Below are 18,146 nucleotides of genomic sequence, written 5' to 3'. Positions count from 1 at the left end.
TGAATAATAATAATAATAATAATAATAATAGATAATAATAATACTAATAATAATAATGATAAAAAAAAGATGTTAAGAAAAGAAATAACAATAAAAGTAAATTTAAAACTAAAAAAACATAATTTAAATCTAGACTAAAAATAAAAATAGTATAAAGCTAAAAATAATCTAAATTAAACCTAAACTTAAAAATAAAAATTAAATTTAATCTAAACTATTAAAAGGCTAATTTTTATTGACCTTAATAAAAGTCTGATTTTTTTTAATATGCAACGATGCAGTGTATGAACAATGAATACAAATGAAATGCGACAGGTCAAAAATAAATGAAAATGCGTGGGTCAAAAATTGGGGTGCGACAGATGCCCCCATTTAAGTTTCTTCTATCGAAGATATGAAGAGACTTAAATGCAAAGTACACAATTTTTGTCATAAGATCGTCGTAACAATGCTTATGACATGAATGCAATGGACATTTTTTTTAATGCAATATGATATGAGACATATGTTGAACTCTGTGGGGAACTAGTGCCACGGGTGACAAACTGTTGATGGAGAAACTTGGTAATGAGAGATAAAAACTCTGGGTAAAATGATAATAGGAACGTCTAAGAGTGGCTTTAGACGGCGGAAATCATCAGAGACGTTCAAGAGTGGCTTTGAATGAATCTGAAACAAAACTTCCAAACTCTGGGGAAACATCGGAGACATCCAATAGTAGCTTCGGATGGAAGGAAACCAACAAGACTCAACAGTGGCTTTGAATGCAAGATGAGACCTACAAACTCGGAGATATGGCAGAGACGTCCAAGAGTAGCTTTGAACGAATGGAATCCAAACTCTGAAAAACATCGGGGACAATCCAACAGTAGCTTTGGATAATACGGAAACCAAAGAGATTCAACAGTGGCTTTGAATGCAAAAAGGAGACCGAAACCTAGAAATATATCAGAGTCATCCTGAGGAGCAATAGATGAAATGGATACCAATTTTGGAAAATACGAGCGACCATCTAATAGTAGCATTGGATGGGAAGGAAAAAACAAACTCAAGAACATCCAAGAGTGGCTTTGGATGAGAAAAGGATGGTATTCCGGCTCAAAGATATAAAGATCATTCAACAATAGCTTTGAATAACACTTTACTAGGGATTGTGATATCCAACAGTAGCTTTGGATAAAAGGTGAGAAACAACATGTCCAACAGTAGCTTTAGACAGAGGGAAACAAATACAAATCCAAGAGTAGCTTTGGACGAAGAGAGACAATAAGACATCCAATAGTAGCATTGAACGAAGAGAGACAAATACAAATCCAAGAGTAGCTTTGGATGAAGAGAAACAATAAGACATCCAATAGTAGCATTGAACGAAGAGACAAACATCGTTTTGGTAGATGCCTAGTAAGTTGGGCTTTGATCTCAAGGTGAAGTGTTGATAACAACGGGACCTTGAAAGAATGCAAATGAGTATGAATTTTGTTTCTATGCATGATATTGAATTTTCCTATGCATGATATGTGAATAATCAACGTAATGCAATTGGTTATGACAACTGAGGTAGACTCTTTTGTGAGGGTAGATTGGAATTCTGATTCCTCAACACAAGAACATTGCCAAATCTGTTATGTCACACTGATGACCCTTTTGGGAATGATTGCCAAACTGCTTGGGTATCGTTGAAGAAGAATGCCCCTGACTGACTGATTGTTACCTGATTGTTACTTCAATCCTTGAGATGAATGTCAGGAACACTTGCCCCAGTATAACTTTTGAATGACAGGATCTTGAAGTAACTTGCCCCTGATAGGATCACTGATCAAGTTTCTCGACTGTTTGAACTTCCTTGAAAGATGAATACTTACTTGCAAATAAAATGTTCATTCAAAAATGGTAATTTTAATGCAATGCTCAAAGAATATTTTGAAATCAAAGTCATTATTGGAATGATGCTATTGATGTATAGAAAGTGAATCAAAGGTCCAAACACAGTTGTCTAGACATTCAAATTGATGGATAAAGCAAAAGGTATGGTAAAACAAACGATTTGCAAAGATCTTTAGGAGTCAGGTTAACGCAACCTTGTTATAGTATGCTTTCAAAATAAACCTTGCTTCAATTAGGTCTTTTGAAGGTTGTAACGTGGCTTGGTTTACGGTTTCAGAAACAAAGGATATAGGCTCAAAAAATATATTTGTACCCACCCATTCTTCGTGATGATCTCCAATCCTACGCTCAGTTAATTCAAATTATGCGTTCAGGTTCCAGGAGACTTTGGAATTGCACCTATGATAATGATGATGGTTTAAAGACCAAGGGAATCTCTGAGATGGCAGTCACCTCTTCCTTTCGATAGTCACAACGTTTTATTGTTGTTCAAGGAGTTTATTAACTTCTCTTTTTCGCTTTATATCCCTAACTTTTGCCTGAACTGTTTCATTTGAGATCACAGTCAGCGGGATGCCCCAATTTTGCCTAAGTCTCCTTCGTAGGTTTTGACTTAGCGGGCTCTCTTTTTTTGAAATATTTTTTGTATTGGAAAGATAGTGACTGCCTTGATAATGATAACCATCTTGGTCACTTTTGATCAAAACCCTTATTGAAAGGTGTACTTAATGATTCTCTTGAATTGAATGCACAACCAAATTAACTGAGGACTACCCTGCCCCAGGTTAAAATTGCGGGTTTTTTCGTTTAAAAAGAAGCTCCAACTTCGAAGGCTCGGAGGGGTTGACTAGGGATTAACTTCCTTATTTCTCCAGTGTTTGGGAATGGAAACAATGCCTTTACATCATCAGCAAAGTTTTATTTGAAAGCATACAATTCAACAATTTGGGTATTTTGTTTTCATCATTCTCCCTCCAATCTTTGCATAAACAAAAGCTTGATAAAGAAAATGAAGAAGAGATATATATATATATATATATTTTTTTTTTTTAAAAAAAAAGATAAAACATAAAGAAGCACATAGTGGATGTAAATGGATTGATTCAAATATGCAATGCTCATTTCATTAAAATTAACATTTTGAAACAAACAACATTAAAGGCAGCACATAGTACCAACAAGTGAATTGCAAACAGTAAGGAAACATGGCCTAGTGAAATAATCAGTGACGAGGATGATCTGTCATGACTGATATATTGGCTCTTCAATTGGATAACTTCTACTCTTAGCAAATCTTGGCCTCGTTGAAGTTCTTCCATAGTCTTCAGATTCATGCCTCCAGTTCAATGTGTTGAGGAATCAACATGACGGTAGACAGACCACTTGAGGGTGACGACAAATGAAATGAGTCTTTTATTGACAACTTGAATGTATGAATGCATGATTTTTTTATTTTTACATGCAGGAATGATGCAATGTCATATGATATGGAGTACAACACGATGCTATACAAAGATTGAATTAAAATGATAAATGTAAATGGATAACAGACCCTACTGAGGAAAGCTACTTATAATAGGATAGTTCTATATTCTTTACCCAAGAATCCCCTCACAAGGTTAGCTCTAGAGTTTTTGGATATAACATAACCTCTACAGATGGAACGGGTTCTAAAGGTCCTTGGAGTTAACGACGAAATCAGATTTCTGCCATGCGAGGGGCGAACCATCTTATGACAAATTTCATGACTAAGTCTCCTCCAAGTGGGGTTCTCGTGTTAGCCATTCAAGGTGTTCACCTTGGGGACTAGCACTACACAACCACCTCCTAACTTATGTTTTTCTCTTGTTTTTCAAAGCTCGGGTAGAGAGCTTCACTCAAGTATCATTCCCATACCCACAAATGAGTATATACAAAAATAAAAAGCAGTAAAGCAAGAATAAAGAAATATAACACAAGAGTAAACATAAAGAGCATAAAGAGCATACGAAAAAGCATAAAGAATATAAGAACAAACAAAAGTAAACACTCAAGTAAAAAACAAACTAAACTAGGGTTGACTCTCTTAGGATATTCCCCAGCAGAGTCGCCACTTTCTGTAGCGGTAAAAATGTGACTCGAGCGTTTATCGCGCGCTCGAAGTGTCAACAGAGTCGCCACCGAACTTTATTTGTTCCAAGAAGGAAAGGGAAAATATCGATAAAACCCACGAAAGAAAAAGAAATGGATAAGACGGTCATCGCAACCAAATAAGGGTTCGGGAGTCGGTTAAGCAAGGGGAAGGTATTAGCACCCCTCACCTCCATCGTACTCGATGGGACCCATTTAGTTAGTTTTGTGTTTGAGTGTTGGCGTAATGTTTGTGTTCTTTAGCTTATTAGTCGAGAAAAGATGAAAGAAATGTTTTTTTAGCGTTTTTATTATTATGAAGAAAAAAGAAAATATTTTTTATTATTATGCTCGCCAAGACGTTTGTATCTTGTGCCTACGTATTCCCTAGTGCAATGGGAAAGTCAGAGCAATCGTAGTTCGGGCTAAGAACCACGAAAAGTTTTTGTTGATTGATTTTAGCGAGAGGTACTCGATCGCTTTCAAATGGAAATACTACGCGCACATGGATATGATATCACTACAAGAATGGATGACTAAATCAAGATAAGACATGATTTTGGCCATCATCGCATTCGAGTGGAAGATATTCGATCTTCACATGTGGAAGTATGTTCGTATTGAAAATTGGATGAGTGTCTCGTTTATGAGAAAAGTTTTAAAAGCCATAAGGCAAAAAGGTTGAATGAAATTAAAGTTTTGTTTTAAAGGGACATTTAGCAAAGGATTGAGCATAGGTGTTCACCTAGCGCGTCTTTACCCAAGGTATTGAACAGGAGCGAGCCCCATTATCACTTGTTGTCCAAGTTAATTAATTTGTTTTAATTCAAAAGAATCAAGGTATTCAAGAGGTGTGCACTTCTTGTCACAGGATCCTTCAGTTTGATTAATGTGTTTTGATTCAAAGGATCGAAGGTATTCAAGAGGTGTTCACCCCTTGTCACTTAATCACTTTGATTTTATTAATATGTTTTAGATTCAAAAGATCAAGGTATTCAAGAGGTGTTCACTCCTTGTCACAGGATCTTTCGGTTTGATTAATATGTTTTGATTCAAAAGATCAAGGTATTCAAGAGGTGTGCACCCCTTGTCACTTAATCTCTTGGTTTGATTAATGTAGTTTTAGTTCAAAAGAATCAAGGTATTCAAGAGGTGTCCACCCCTTGTCACTTAATCTCTTGATTTTATTAAAAAAAGGTTTTTATTTAATTTTTAATCCAAAAGAATCGAGGTATTCAAGAGGTGTACACCCCTTGTCACACGATCTTTCGGTATAGTTTAAGGAATTTTGTAAAGAAGAAAACTCGACGTCGGATCGAGCAATTATTATTTTGAATGAAAATTACTTTTTTTGAATTTTATTCGAAGTAAAAAGGCTTGTTTTTTATGTTTTGATATTAAAATAAAGTTAAATAAAAATAAAATATTTTTATTGGTACTTTTGAAAATAAAACCCAATTAAGTATATTTATACACATAAAAGTCAACACAAATATAGAAGATGGTGCAAATAAAAAGAAAAAGACAGCAGCCCACATGAGATAGGCCCAAATCAAAACAAACATGCTGTCCAGGGGGAGGTAATTCGCTGAAACAGGGTGTGGTAAGCAATGAAATTGGATTTGAGCTACATACAAATGATATAAGATCGGCCCAAGATGCATTAACAAAATAAAAAAAAAAAACCTAATAGACAAAATAGAGGGTGCCGCTTCCCTCTTTCAAATCTCAGCCATTTCCTCACTCTCAAACAAAGAGCAAAAACCAAATCTCCACCGCCATCGATTCTCTCTCTCGCAAACGTAACTCAACTCATTTTGTGAAACAACAACAAAAAATAAACTCACATCTATCATTCAGAACAAAACCCTATATACACTTAACAAGTCAAATAGCAGCATACAACTAGAGACAAAGGAAAAGTACGATTACCGCAATTTGAGTGAAGTCGAAGGGAGTTGTTGTTATTGAACGTGATGTCGCCCCTCTGCGAGTGTCGCATCTGGTGTAAGTTGTTCGAATCGGAAATAGGAGTTGTTGACGCCTCGGAGATTGTTCTCGGGGTGGTTCTTGCAGGTTGTGATTGTGTCGCTGAGTTACTGTGTGATTTGAGGGGTCACTGTGTTTGGAGGACTTTGAGGTTAGTCATATGTTTTTTTGAATTGGATGTCTCTGTTTTGAGGGTGAATGAGTATATGGCTCTTGGAGTTTTGGGTGTTATGCTGGTGAAAGGCGTGAAGTTGTCTACCGGATGATGAAGGTTTAAGTGAAAGGTGGGTTGTGATTTGGTTTCAATGAGCTGGAGGGTTTGAGTATGGGATTTGAATGGTGGAGTTTAAGAATTCAGGAGGAAGCTTATTGTGGATTTTCAAGCAGAGTTTTTGTCGTCTCTTTTTCCTTTTCTTCTCCTCCTTTTTTTTTTGCTGTTGCGAGCTTGTTTTATAGATGGATGAATGGTGAGAAATGGGGGGAAAATGGAATCAAATTTGAACATTTTTTGAGCTCTGACTTTGTTCTTTTTGTGTGCAGAATTTGTGTAGAGCATTTTGGTGATTGTTTTGGTTTGTATAGGCAGCAAGATGGAGCAGATTGTTGGACAGTTGTGTTTGGCATGGTTGGGACAGAGTATAGCAGGATGTGGGATAGAGAAACATGAAGGAGATCCCTTTTTTTTTGTATTATATATTTTGTGTATATTTGACAAAAAGGATGAATAATAATAATAATAATAATAATAGATAATAATAATACTAATAATAATAATGATAAAAAAAAGATGTTAAGAAAAGAAATAACAATAAAAGTAAATTTAAAACCAAAAAAACATAATTTAAATCTAGACTAAAAATAAAAATAGTATAAAGCTAAAAATAATCTAAATTAAACCTAAACTTAAAAATAAAAATTAAATTTAATCTAAACTATTAAAAGGCTAATTTTTATTGACCTTAATAAAAGTCTGATTTTTTTTAATATGCAACGATGCAGTGTATGAACAATGAATACAAATGAAAGGCGACAGGTCAAAAATAAATGAAAATGCGTGGGTCAAAAATTGGGGTGCGACACTACTTTCTTGCATATGTGCTGATGTTGTAAGAATACATCTTTAGATCAATTTATGACCTCACTTGTCGCGACAAATCACATCATATACTTACGTTAGATAAGATCTAATAAATTGATCATTCCCTAAATGTTTCTCATTATGACTTAAAACCTTTTCCAAGTAACACATTCTCTTAAATTATATTTAAAATTGAACATGTGACAAACTTCCATTATTGTTAATTTTTGCTCATGTTCATTCACAAGATTTACTATTGCAAATCAATCTAAGTTATTGAACTCTATGGGAACGATACTCTAACTTTTTTTATCACTTGTTGTTATGGACTGTGTATACTTGTGCATTATATAGTTCTAAAATTCAACCAACACCAAGCAACACTTGAGGGACTTTCCCCAAGCAATGTTTGCTGTCCTCACCCCAATTAATGCTTAAGGGACTCGCCCCCAAGAAATGTCTGAGGGACCGCCCCAAGCAACGCTTGAGAGACTCGTCACTATAGGCTTCACTGAAACCATTGCGCATCTAAATTAGTCACTTCACCCTTCTTAGACTTCATGTTTAGACTGCCCGATCCAGACCCGTAATTACCACCTGATTTATCTCATCCACACGTAGCAAACGTGAGGCTTAAGAAAAAGTTACTTTACCCATGTCAAAAAGGAAAGAAATCATCCCTTCAATTTAGGAGGAAGATTCATTTCTCCTATGCTCCCATTTACTCTTGGAAACGTAGGAGAAAACAATTTCCTCCCTATTACCCGTCCCAATTCTAAAGATTGGAGAGAAATTCATTAATGAGACATAATCAAAACATAAGAATCCTCTTGTGATCACATACACTACTAAAGACTAATTTATTTCATTTCATAAAATTAAAGGATCATTTAAATGTATCAAAACAAAAAAAAAAAAAAGAACACTCGGTACATTTGAGTTTAGTTGGATACCAGTACCCTTAGCCAATCGAATACTATGATTCAACACAGCATCATTTTTTATTTTATTTTTAAAATAAATTAAAATTTTAATACAAATTACACTAAAGTTACCTGTACCCAACTTAAATTTCATACATGCCAAAGAATTAAAAAAAATCATTGCCGAAAGCTGGAGACTATTACTGTTTACATTGTGCTCTTGCTGGTGGCTCTGAATCAACCCAAGAGATTGTCAAGCTCTTAATTGATGCTGGAGCTGATGTTAATTCCCTTGATGAAATAATAAAGCAGAAATTTCCTGTGCTTATTTCAAAAGAATTATTAGGCAGCGAAAAGAAAGAGTATCCTATTGATATATCATTGCCTGATATAAACAATGGTGTTTTTGGAACGGATGAGTTTAGAATGTATAGTTTCAAGGTCAAGACTTGGTCAAGGGGTTACTCTCATGATTGGACTCAGTGTCCATTTGTTCATCCAGGTGAGAATGCTAGAAGGAGAGATCCAAAGAAGTACCTCTATAGCTGTGTTCCCTGCCCCGAGTTTCGCAAAGGGACATGCCAGAACAAAGATGCATGTGAATATTCACATGGTGTTTTTGAGTCCTTGCTCCATCCTTTACAATACAGAACAAGACTTTGCAAAGACGAGATAAGATGTTCGAGAAAAGTGTGTTTCTTTGCACACAAACATGAAGAGTTGAGGCCTTTGTATGCTTCTACTGGTTCAGCTATGCCTTCACAAGAGTCTTTACCAACTTCAAATGTTTCAACTCCCAACAGTGGAAACTTGTGGCAGAATGAAATCAACCTTACTCCACCTTCATTGCAGCTTCCTAATAGGCAGCTGAAAAGTGCTTTGAGTGCAAGGGATTTGTATCAAGAAACGGACCTGTTACATAGCGTTTCTATGCAACCTTCGACTCCTATTCAACCGCAATCTATGAGTAGGCTTCAGTTGAATCAAAACAGGAACCATGTTCAAGCAAGTTATCCTTTCAACAACTTTGTTTCCTCTCCTGCAAGAAAATCACCAGCTTTAGGATTTGATTCATCTGCTGCTATGGCTGCAACAGTGATGAACTCAAGATCTTCAGCCTTTGCAACACGAAGCCAAAGTTTTATGGACCGCGGTGTGGCACGACACCATATCAGTGTTTCTGAATACAACAGAAGGATGAACTATGGATTGTCTGACTGCAATTCACATGATGGGGATGATCTGAACAAATTCAAAAAATCTGCTTCTTTTGGGTTTAGGAATACTATGGTAAGAGTGTCACAGCCAGAATATGTTGAACCGGATGTCTCTTGGGTTCATTCTTTGGTTTCTTCTGAAAGTTCTGAGATATTTGGTGCTGAGAAACAACATTATGGTCTCTATAAACAAATGTCATCATCATGGGCAGAGCAGATTGTTGCATAAATTGCCTATTGATTTATTTAATTGTTAATTGAAATGTTGTTAGCATTCAAATTACATAACATTATAGTTAGATATAAGAAGATAGGTGTTGCTAATAAAGAATTTCAGGCTAGTCCAGTGAGTTGTACATGTATATTTTCTTCTTGCTCAAGGAAAGAAATTTTACACAATGATACCTAAGACAAATTAGTTAGTTAGATTATTCTGTTATTAACTGTCACTTTCAGCATAGTAATCGATTTTCTGTTTTGGCTTGGCTCTCCTTGGTTTTTGGATAATTGTTAAGTCTCTCTATAAATGGTGTCCTTCTTCTATATTATAGAGATAGAAGAGTTTACTTGTAAAACCTATCATCTATCACTAATAGAACCCTATGATGGTTATTCATAAATTTTCCTTTATTCTTCTTTCAATTCTTTCCTTTACTGTAACATAGATGGTGACACGACACCACAACTAGCAACACCGACCAACAACTATGAGACCTTTATAGAGATGTAAGTTGCTCTGGACGAGCTGCTCCGCTTCAACTAGGCTTTTGCAGAAAATGTCCCGACCTTCCAGGAGCGATACCACGAAGATTTCTAGTTAGAAGATGAGATCATGGGGCGCTACAGTACTAAACAACTTCAAACCATCGTCGCTTGTGAAATTTGATTGGAAGAACGAACCCTAGTAACTCATTGCCACCATTAACACACAGATGGAGATCATGAGTGCCTTCGACTAATTGAAGTGCAAGCTCTTGTCAAGCCCTTTCAAGGAGGCGGCCGTAAGGTGGTTTATAAACACATCCCTCCTTTTAGTAACCAATTATCAAGAACTCTCAAAACAATTGATACACTAGTTTTTGGCGAGTAAGCACCAAAAGGTGTCTACCACTAGCCTGTTCAAAACCCGCCAGAGACACTCTGAGTTAGTGAGATAATACCTCACCTATTTCAACGAGGAGACTATCAAGATTATACATTCAATCCAAGAGATGTTCGTGGAAACATTCTAGAATAATGTTAGAGCCATACATTTCAATAAATCTCTCGTCGAGAAGTCCGTAGTCTCCATTACTAAAATCATGGCACAGGGTGAATGTTATATCGAGAGAGAAAAAAACAACATTGACAAGAAGGCTAAAGACGTCAATGAACGTACCTCTAGCGGATCCGACTCATCGCAACAACAACACATAAGCCACTACACCTCAATTTTTAGAGAGATGAAGAGTTTCAAGCATAATGGGAAGCCCATAAATAACTTCACCCCTGTCAATATCCGTCGGGAGAAAATTTGGTATTAAGTACTCAACATTGACAACATTTCGTCTCCGCTAGATCATAAGTCAAATACAATGAGATTTAAACTCAACAAGTGGTGCAAATACCCCAAATTAAAGATTCATCACACTAATTATTGCTACCAACTCTAGAGGGGGATTAAGTGGCTTATCCAAGAAGGCTAGCTAAAGAAATATGCTAGAGGAGTATCTCAACAAATTGAAAGCAATTCCAATGCTTATGCGCGATATCAACCCATAATCCCCAGGTCCACGGAAGACAAGGAGCATGAAAAATGAGAAAAGGAAAAATAAATCCTCCACACCGTGGATACTATAGCTGGATGGTTTATCGCAGGAGGATAATCTAGCTCCTCCCATAGGAGATATGAATGCCAAGTCATGGCGGTAGGATACTCGCCCATTACGCCTAAGGTACCACATGATCATAAAAATGTAGTGTGATGACTGGGAGATCAAACATGCATTGATAAATTCATGGAGTTCAATTGACGTCCTATATTAAGACGTCTTTGATAGAATAAGGCTATATTCTAACAAGTTATAACCTTTTAGAGTTACTTGGGTTGGTTTCTCTTGCGAGCAGGTAGAGGTGAAAGCCTACATCACTCTCGAGATGATGTTCACACTAAAGGAGAATGCTAAAATGACAAAGGTCAGGTATCTAATGGTAGATGCCTCATCATTATACAACATAATAATTAGACGAACTACTTTTAACCTCCTAGGATCCTCCCTATCAACATTCTTTTTGAGCATGAAGTACCCACTATTCACTGGACGTTATTAGTGTGATCTAAGGTGTTTTAGAAACTGCCCAAAATGTTATCAAGATAGTTTGAGTGTCAGAAGGGAGACTATGGCAGTTGTCGCTGCACCAGAGCTAGACATAAATGGGGTAAATGACACTCCGCAAGTGTATGACAATGCAAAGTAGTATAAAAAATTATCGAACCACAGAGACCGAATATTGATTACCGAATTCTATTTTATCGGTGTAAATCTAGAGCGACCGGAAGTTGATATTTTAGGAAGCAGCTTAAATAAAAAGCACTTGAATGAAAACATAATAAATAAAAAGAACTTAATTGGAAACAAATTAAATGAAAATCACTTAAATATTATGAGACAAACATGACTTAGGGTTTATGATTCTTACTCCGACATTTTCATAGAATCTTTCCCTTCAATTACGAGAAATCCAACACTATTATAGAAGATAGATAAATTTGGACAACACCTATTTTCGTCAGCGTGTTGTCTTATCTAGGATGAATAATTCATCTGTTCTCGCTAATCCGAATTATTCATCAAATATTTGTTTCTTTGCTTAAATATAAAGATGGAACTTTTATCAACCGAATTCGGGCACTTTTGTGATTTGTATTCAGTTGTTTAAAAACCTGCTTTCGGCTACTAAGACATATCTTTTAAGTGTATGATCACTACCTAAAAACTCTTTACTTTCATACAAGGGTTGACTTTAAAAATTCAGGTTTTAAAATAACATGTGAATGAAACTCTCGTAATCGATTTGTGAAAATTCATATGAATAGTCATGAGATAAGTCTCACAACCCTTAGTCCCTAGAAGACTACTCACTCATGGTGAGAAATAACACAAACAGAGCATAATCGAATTGGAAATCATGATAAACATTAGAGACAATACGATAATTGTAAGAAGAGGGATAAATAGAACCCGAATGACAACAAAATAATTTGAATTCACAAAGATTCAGATGCTCCAATGGAGGCTTGAGTACAACAACTTTTTAGAATACGCGGAAATGAATGTTAAAACTAAAAACAACAAGAGATATCCAAACTATTACAAGCCATGAGATTTTATAGGAGAATTCCAAATGTGTCCTAAATCAATCCCCTTAAATGCCCTTCAAAAAGAAAATATTAGAGATCAGAAATAACTTGTATCCCGAAACAGCAATATGAGAGCCAAAAAAGGAAAGAAAATTCGGGATGTTTTGCCTGCCTACTACATCTTGTAGCACCTGCTACGACATGTAACAACTATTACGATCGCCCAAGGCAGCCCTTTGGAAAATTTATGGGAAATTTCCGATGTTTTTCTTTTTCTCACATTTTTCTCCTTTCGGTTCCTCTTTTGCCCGATATACTTATTAAAGCCTGAAAAGACCAAAAACACACTACTAAGCCTACAACATGATAAAATGGAGATAAAGCACACAAAATGGTAAAATGACGAAGGAAAATCACTTAAATAAATGATACAAATACCACTTATCAAACTCTCCCAAACTTAGAATGTTGTTTGTCCTCAAGCAACAAAGCTTGCATATACAATTTTTTGTCAAGCGGGTCAATAATGAAAAAGCTTACGAAAATGAAACTAATAGTACTCATATGCGAGTTTTCGTTCAAATTGGCTAAGACTTAGTTCTTTTGGTATTTGCTTGACAGCAGAGGTATTACAGGGACACAAACTGTAACAAAATTACAGACCAAAGTCTCTTTTTTCAGATACTGCTATAACTATGCTTTGGACGTAAGTCTCATTTTTCAACTTTTCCTTCCTTTTTGCTCGGGACAATCAAATTAAGGCCAATTAAAATGATAGTAATTATCAAACACACACAAGATCGGTAGAGATTTTTATTTAAGTATCTATAAAAACCAATCAAACTTGTTGCTTTTACTTTTGCAAATGAAAGTACACACAATTATGTGTTTATTTAATTGCCCTTTTTGGTTGACGTTGGGTTTCAACCACCGTTAGGTTGAATAACCGGGTGAGAGTTACCCAACTTAGTAGATGTAGTTGCCTTTTACCACCATTTTTCTTAATCGAACAAGCGTGATGTATGAATCAAATGTATGCCAGACTGTCAAGAATAAACTTTAAGGAAGTACTTTCTCAAAATCAAAGGCTATGGTACAAAATACACGTTAAACCTGTATCCTACTTTGGGAGACTTAGGGTGTTCAAGCAATACCCATTTTATCAAGTTATAATGGGGTCCATAAACTCAACCTCTCATTCCTCTAACTCTATAAACTTTCTCAGTTTCCTCGCAATCACAACTTTTTCAGAAAAAAATTTGAACAGTCTTCATTTGTGAAAAATTGAAATACCGGTCTTTTAAAAGTAAACTAGCACATGTAAACAGAAGAACAAAAACAAACAAACACACATATAAGAAAATAACAAGAAAGAAAAGTAAAGAAATTCCCGCAAACATTGTCCGCAATATCTTAGTAGAAGAAACGGGAGAGAGAAAGCTCACATTGTCCCCATTCCTGATTAACGCATATCGTCTGGTAGGAAATGAGCGTGCACTTTGTGAAACATTCTTTTTATTCCTGCAAATGTAAACAAACAAGCGAAGTAATTAAAATACAAAATTTTGTGGGTTGCCTCCCACACAGTGCTTCTTTAAGGTCATTAGCTTGACCTTTTTGAGCCTCATGATCAAGAGGGTGCTTCCTTCAAGCTTGAGTCCCTAAAATTCCCCGTATCCAACTTGGGGCCCAATTAGGTCTCTCCATCCTTACCATACATCCTTTTTATTTTTTCTTCCTCCTTCTGTGTGAAGACTCATATTTTGGGTTCGGCTTTTCATGGACCTTGTCTTTCTCTTCTTCCTTCTTCTTAGGTTCATCTCTTTTAACGTCTCGACAAGTCATGTCAAGACTACAACAAGAGTTTAGGACATTAATAATATCCCACAAATGAGGAAACACAATCTCAATCCTATTTTCTCCCACTTTAGTCATTAGTCTTCCTTGCTTAAGATAGATGAATGTCCCAGCCACGACCAAGAAAGGTCTTCTTAGGATGACAGGGACATGCACATCTTCCTCTATATCCATTATCAAAAACTCTATGTATATGAAGAAGCGCCCGACCCTAATGTGAACATCCTCTAAAATCTCTAAGGCATGTTTAACCGTCCTATCAACAAGTTGTAGGGTAATATTGTTAGACGATAGGGATGGTCAAGAGGGGGGTGAATAGACCACCTTTTTCAACTTAAGAAAATTTTAGCGTTTGAAAACGTGATTCCCCATAATCAAAGTTATCGTCTTGAACGATCAAGTTATCGGGGACCGGATATGTGCAATTAACAACCGGATGAAAATGGTGAATTGGAATTACTTGTTTCAACGGAGTTATCAATTAGTTAATATACACACTATACAAAACTTACTCACAATAAACTGTTTCACACAAAAATTAACCAAAAATTGAATATGGAATTTTATCAAACACTTGGTGAGCGATTTTCACCAAGCTTCAATTTTTGCTCAACTATGAATTTTTACCGAAAACAAATATTGAAAAGATAAAATTAAAGACGATAAAGAACACGATATTTGTTTAGGCAGTTCCTCTATCGTCCTCGCAGGAGTACGTCTGCCCCTAATTTCAAATGAAATTAGGAAAGTTTTATTTGATTGCAAAATGTTTAACAAGGAAAGAGTTTACCAATCACCAACTACACACATGCAGTAAAATTGAATACAAATCTTTCCTCCCCTTGATTCAAGTAGAACCAAGTCAATGTCAATGATCTCTACCGATCACGACCCCGATCCTTCCTTTTCAATCCTCCGGTTGTAGCAAATTTGATGAGCGAATCTACAATCCCTCAATTCCTTATGCTCGGCTGAATTGAATCCAAAGCGAAGCGATCGTCAAAAACCTTCAAATCAAAACCTTGATGTAGAAGGAAAAACCCTAAGATTTTATAGAAGAAACACCCTCAACAATCTTCACTCGAACAAGACAATAGTCCACCATCGAACCTTATCAACACACGTTCCTTACTACGATCAAAAAAGATTATTATGTGTGGTTTTCGATCAATAAGCGAAAGGTTGAAGATGAGAAGAAGCTTGAGTATATCTTTCACGTTTCTTGTTGTTTTGCTTGAGAATGATCAAAGACAATATATACCACAACCTTTTCATTAGCCACTTAGAATGAGCAGAAAAACCAGTAATTTTAGCGATAGGTCGACCTGTCCATCTGCGTAGGTCGACCTATTACAATTCTGCACTTATTTTGGAAGCAAACGTGATACATGCGTCGACCTATGAGGTCGGCGTGCGCATTCCCGATATTTCCTCAATTGTCTATGCGTCGACCTGTAGGGTCGGTGTGCGCATTCCCAAGATTTCCTCAATGTTCCATGCGTCGACCTAAACAGGTTATGCGTCGACGCATTCTGCCCCAACATAGAATTTTTCTTAAGTCTACCAATAGGTCGACCTGTAGCATCAATGAGTCGACCTGTTGACTGATTTTTGCCAAAAAAATCTTTCCTTAATGCATCCACTCGTTTCCTTTGTTTTCACATTGATTTGGTCAAAGTCTCATTGTTTTGACATCATAAAAATACACATTGTCCTCACAAATATTGGTAGGCTTCACGTCACCTGAGTCAAAGTTTTTGCACATAGTAAGGGGAGTTAAGCTGACTATAGCCCCAAGATCACATAAGGCCCTATCAAAGCTACATGCACCTATTTCACAGAGAATTGCAAAACTCTCTGGATCTTTTAACTTAGGTGGTAGTTTGTTTTGGATTAATGCATCACAGTTAGTAGTGAGCGATACAGTCTCATTGTATTCTATATGTTTCTTTGAAAGAATTTCTTTAAAAAAATTTCACATGGGTGGGCATCTGGGATAACACCTCAAAAAAGGGATGTCAATGTAAAGCCTTTTTTAAAAACTTTACAAACTTCTGAAATTGTGCCTCTACCTTTGTTTTAGCAAGTCTTTCTGAACACAGGATTTTAGGTTTGTATGGACGAGGAACAAATTATGGTGCCTCCTTTTCAGGTTGTGTTGGTCAGCTTCCTTCACTTATAATCTCTTCTCAATTGTACTTTCCCCTAGCTTATCCTCCTCATCAGACCTATGCATTAACTTACCACTTCTAGTCACTATTACATTCATTTGTCCCTTTGGGTTTTGCTCAGGCTGTCCTAGAAAGGATTTATGAGGGACAAACAACAAGGCTTGATGCATGTTTGAAAATAGTAGGATAGATATATTCACTAGAATAACTACTATATATAAAGAGCTATAATCACAGGAGAACTCAAATTAAACTATGACATACATTAAAGTTCATGTAGGGCTTAGAAATTTGTCTCCTACTTTCCTTGCATATATGCTGATGTTGTAGGAATACGTCTTTAGATCAATTTATGACCTCATCTTTCACGACAAATCACATCATATACTCGCGTTAGATAAGATCTAATAAATTGATCATTGCCTAAATGTTTCTCATTATGACTTAAAACCTTTTCCAAGTAACGCATTCTCTTAAATTCTATTTAAAATTGAACATGTGACAAACTTCCATTATTGTTAATTTTTGCTCATGTTCATTCACAAGATTTACTATTGCAAATCAATCTAAGTTATTGGACTCTTTATGGGAACGATACTCTAAATTTTTTATCATTTGTTGTTATGGACTGTGTATACTTGTGCATTATATAGTTCTAAAATTCAACCAACACCAAGCAACACTTGAGGGACTTGCCCCAAGCAATGTTTGAGGGCCTCACCCCAATTAATGCTTAAGGGACTCGCCCCCAAGAAATGTTTGAGGGACCGTCCCAAGCAATGCTTGAGAGACTCGTCACTATAGGCTTCACTGAGACCATTGCGCATCTAAATTAATCACTTCACCCTTCTTAGACTTCACGTTTGGATTGCCCGATCCAGACCCGTAATTACCACCTGATTTATCTCATTCACACGTAACAGGCGTGAGGCTTAGGAAAAAGTTACCTTGCCCATGTCAAAAAGGAAAGAAATCGTCCCTTCAATTTAGGAGGAAGATTCAGTTCTCCTGTGCTCGCATTTACTCTTGGAAACGTAGGAGAAAACAATTTCCTCCCTATTACCGGTCCCAATTCTAAAGATTGGAGAGTCATTCATTAATGAGACATAATCAAAACATAAGAATCCTCTTGTGATCACACACAAGGAGGGTTTGTTCAAAGACAAATTTATTTCATTTCATTTCATAAAATTAATGGATCATTTAAATATATCAAAACAAAACAGAAAAAAAAATTCATTGCCGAAAGCTAGAGACTGCATACTACAGTACCACACTATTACTACTATTGTATCGTCGTACAAGGAAGAGGTCCGTACGCGTTCGAACATTAAAAACATATTGAATGAATGGAAATCGGAAGACACCAACGTACGAACATCAACGAACAATTATTTGAAGAAACACTTGGTTTGGTAGGTCCCACTTTAGCTTGGAATTATTGAATTTGACTGAGCACACGGGTCAACAAAGATTGAGTAGGATTTCAGAAAGAGCAACGAAGAGAAGTCACACTTTCCTCTCTACTTCTTTTTCTCTCATCCACTGCAAAACCTAACACTATAAAAGGTCAACACT

At 36.1% G+C, this 18,146-nt stretch overlaps 1 pseudogene; it reads left to right on the top strand.

Moving 5' to 3' along the window:
* Window positions 1-8,243: 8,243 nt before the first annotated feature.
* On the top strand, window positions 8,244-9,599 carry LOC131656134 (zinc finger CCCH domain-containing protein 29-like; annotated as a pseudogene).
* Window positions 9,600-18,146: the final 8,547 nt, after the last annotated feature.

Source organism: Vicia villosa, linkage group LG3 (genome assembly GCF_029867415.1).
Source record: "Vicia villosa cultivar HV-30 ecotype Madison, WI linkage group LG3, Vvil1.0, whole genome shotgun sequence".
In the NCBI taxonomy this organism is placed as follows: domain Eukaryota; kingdom Viridiplantae; phylum Streptophyta; class Magnoliopsida; order Fabales; family Fabaceae; genus Vicia; species Vicia villosa.
This window is presented reverse-complemented; position numbering and strand designations above follow the sequence as displayed.